Source organism: Grampus griseus, assembly GCF_964374135.1.
Source record: "Grampus griseus genome assembly, chromosome: 20".
NCBI lineage: Eukaryota > Metazoa > Chordata > Mammalia > Artiodactyla > Delphinidae > Grampus > Grampus griseus.
In genome coordinates this window covers 15,942,032-15,946,169 of record NC_139014.1, presented here as the reverse complement: position 1 = coordinate 15,946,169, position 4,138 = coordinate 15,942,032, and the positions used below count along the sequence as shown (strand labels likewise).

At 40.7% G+C, this 4,138-nt stretch overlaps 1 pseudogene across 1 annotated transcript; it reads left to right on the top strand.

Moving 5' to 3' along the window:
* Positions 1–2,791: 2,791 nt before the first annotated feature.
* On the top strand, positions 2,792–3,919 carry LOC309838683 (protein farnesyltransferase/geranylgeranyltransferase type-1 subunit alpha-like; annotated as a pseudogene). The gene has a single exon. The product of its transcript is annotated as a protein farnesyltransferase/geranylgeranyltransferase type-1 subunit alpha-like (transcript).
* The last annotated feature ends 219 nt before the right edge of the window (positions 3,920–4,138 follow it).

Genomic DNA, 4,138 nt, shown 5'->3' with positions numbered 1-4,138 from the left:
GGACTTTGAGACTATGTACATATCCTGTTTCTCCTCGAACTTCTGCCTATTAGTTTTAGCATTCAGTGATCATTCTGGCCCCAAACAATTATTACTATGGTGGTTGCCAAGTAGTGATACGTATTGTTTTGTTTCTTACATTTTTGTTTGTAAAATTCATCTATATTTTTGTGTCTAATTCTAGTTTATATCATTCCATTGTTTGAATTATACCATCATTTATTTATAATTTTATTGATGATAGACATTTGGGGTGTTTATACTTTTAAGTAATTTTAAAAAGTCTGTAATGAACATTTTGTACATAGATCCTGGTGCATATAATAACACACCTATCTAGGGCCACTATCGTTGCCACTAGCCACATGTAGCTATTGAGCACATGTGGCTAGTGTGGTTAGTCCAAATTGAAATGTGGCATAAGTATAAAATACATACCACATTTCAGGACTTTCCTGGCGGTCCAGTGGTTAAGACTCTGCACTTCCAGTGCAGGAGGCGCAGGTTTGATCCCTGGTCGGGGAAAAAAGGTCCCACATGCCCCGTGGCATGGCCAAAAAACAAACAAACAAACAAGAAACCCATACCACATTTCAAAGACTTAATATGAAAATAAAGTAAAATATTTTATTCATGTTTATGCTCATTACACATTCGTATGATATTTTGGATTTTGGGGTTAAATAAAATATACAAAACCCCCTTACAGGGTTGAATAAGACTTGCTTCATCCAAGGACACTTTCCCTTTCTGAGCCAGCCTGCATCCAATGACTGGTCGACACGGGGGTATGAAGTCCTGTCTCCTTGCCCCAACTCAGGACCACTCTAAAGGTCCACCCACTACAATGTTTACAAACATTTGTAATATTTATTCCTTCCCCTAAAAGTGAACTTGTTTTGAGTTTTTTCCACCTCATTTTGTCAAATTGTAAACATTTTCGTTAAAAATGTCGTAAGCATAATTATGAAAACTTATTTTTGAATATATTTTTGAGAAAAGTTTCTAAAAGGTGGAAAATACATTTTTACCTGGAAATTGAGTAAACAAGGTGTTTGTGTTCCTAAGAAAGCCTATGGAATTACTCATAGGATCTATGCTAAGACTCATGGCTACTGAAACTCCACAGCTCCCCTAGGGAATGTTTTAGTACAAATGTCTGGCCTTCTGAGAGTTTTCCAGCATTGAGCAAAGCATCAGGCTCCCATGGGAAGGTGTCAAGTTGAGTTTTCTACAGAAAACTGCAACATCCATACCAGATTGTTAGGTGGTTCCAACCTTCTCATGCAGATCGGAGGAAGAACATTTTGCTAGCAGAGGCCACAGACATACAGTTCTGGGCTACTATACTTTTCAAGGTACTGTACTGTAAGATTAAAAATGTTTTCTTTGTTTTTTGTTTGTTTTATTTGTGTGAAAAGTATTATAAACCTATTACAGTACAGTACTATATAGCCAATTGTGTTACTTGGGTACCTAGGCTAACTTCGTTGGACTTAATGAACAAATTGGACTTACGAATGCGCTCTTGGAATGGAACTCATTCGTATGTAGGGGACTTACTGTACTGGCTAGGAGTCTGCAGTGGCTGAGATAGAGAGGGACTGGATCTTCAGACAAGATTATATGTCCCTTTCATCCATGCCCTTCTCTATTTTTTTGCTCCCTGCTTAACTTGCTGAAGGAAAAAGGATGTCAATTTGCATTAAACAAGTGTGGTGCTTTCAGTAACTTCTCTTGTTTTGCCTACCTTTTGACATTGTGAACCCAAGGGTCTCAGGTTTAACCTTGAGTTAATACTCTTAAAATATCTAGCTTCAGAATGGCCCAGTCAGCTGAGGCCCTCACTGAGACTTCATCATAGCTCAACGTCTCCCTCTGCTCGACCTGCTTCCTTTCCTTCTCTTCCGTAGATGTTGATCCTAAGAACATTCCCTAATAAAAGCTTTGTACATTAATTTTTGTTGCAGAGTCTCCTTCCTGGGGACCTCAGCCTGCGACACTTCACTTCAACCATTTCTTGGGAAGCCCCACCAAAGTGAGGGCATAAATGAAGAAGAGGAAGACATTGGATACAGGAAAAAGGAGAACCATCATAAAGGAAGAGCAAAGGGAATCTCTAGGATGATGGTAAAGAGAAAGCTAAGGATGCAACTAACAGAAGGCAACCAGTCCAGATAGAAGCAGTTCTGAAAGCTACAGAAGACACTTCAAGATGATGAAATCGATAGCATAACTGATACGGTTGAACATGCTGAGAGGAGATTTGGACAAATGGTAAAGAGTTTGGAGTTGAATTAATTATAAGTATTTAAAAGTTAACAATGAGAAACAAGGCAAATAATCTAGGGAAAACAAAAAAAAATTGTACAGGGAAGGAAATCACAGTGTTATATTGGCTCAGTTGTGAACAGGGTTTAAAAAGTGATGAAATTGTAAACCTTGAATATTGCTCTAGCCACAGTTATAATTATACTGAAGGCAGACTAGGAAGATTATTTATGTAGGGAGAAGCGATATAGGAAATATAAATCTTCATTCTCCTCAGTGGCAGTCAGTAGATAACTCCTAAAATTGAAAAATCAAACATTGCATTTGGAGAATACAGATAAATACTAAGAGAATCTGGTAAAGGAGATGAAAGTGATTCCCTCTGGGGAAGAGACTGCTCTTTTTTACAAGTGTGAAAACCTTTTTCACTATTCAAACTATAGGAATGTCTGTCTTTGATAAGAATAAATGTAATAGGGGTGGGGCCTCCGCCGCCTCCTCCGCGGCGGGCCGAGGAGCGATGGCGGCCGCAGACGGCGTCCGGGCGGCTGCGCAGGGCGGGGAACCTGGTCAGCCCGACACGCAGCCGCCCCAGCCGCCGCAAGAAGAGGTGGCGGCGTCCCCTATGGACGAAGTGTTCCTGAGCCTGGACTCGCCCACCTATGTCCTGTACAGGGACAGGGCAGAATGGGCTGATATAGATCCAGTGCTGCAGAATGATGGCCCCAATGCAGCGGTCCAGATCATTTATAGTGAAAAATTTCAAGATGTTTATGATTATTTCCGGGCTGTCCTGCAGCGTGACGAGAGAAGTGAACGGGCTTTTAAACTAACCAGAGATGCTATCGAGTTAAATGCAGCCAATTACACAGTGTGGTATTTTCGGAGAGTTCTCTTAAAGTCACTTCAAAAGGATCTACGTGAGGAAATGAACTACATCACGGCAAAAATTGAGGAACAGCCCCCAAAACTATCAAGTTTGGCAGCATAGGCGAGCGCTCGTGGAACGGCTGAGAGACCCATCTCAGGAGCTTGAGTTTATTGCTGATATTCTTAATCAGGATGCAAAGAGTTATCACGCCTGGCAACATCGACAATGGGTTATTCAGGACTTTCACTTTTGGGATAATGAGCTGCAGTATATAGACCAACTTCTCAAAGAGGGTGTGAGAAATAACTGTCTGGAACCAAAGATAGTTCGTAATTTCTAACACCACGGGCTACAATGATCGTGCTGTATTGAAGAGAGAAGTCCAGTACACTCTGCAACGGATCAAACTAGTACCACATAATGAAAGTGCAGGGAACTATTCGAAAGGGATTTTGCAGGATCGTGGTCTTTCCAAGTATCCCAACCTGTTAAATCAATTACTTGATTTACAACCAAGTCGCAGTTCCCCCAATTGCCTTTCTCGTGGACATCTGTGAAGACATGCTAGGAAACCAATACGACAACAAGGAGGACATTCTTAATAAAGCATTAGAGTTATGTGAAATCCTAGCTAAAGAAAAGGACACTATAAGAAAGGAATATTGGAGATATATTGGAAGATCCCTTCAAAGCAAACACAGTATAGAAAGTGACCCATCTACAAATGTACAGCAATAACACCATCTAGAAGAACTTGATGGGATGCTTTTATTTTTGTAGGAGACTCTAATGCAGGAGTTAAAAACCAGAGCGATATTCCCTTTGCCTGTGGTGTAAAACGTACATTACACAGGTACTGCTTTTTAACATGAACTCAGTGTCGTGCTCCTTGGGTGCTGCTGCTATTCAGACTAGTTCTAAGTAATTTGGTTCTTGTTAAGCAGAGTAATTCAGGGGAGGGAGGAGAAACAGGAAGTCCCCAAAGGAACTTTTGGA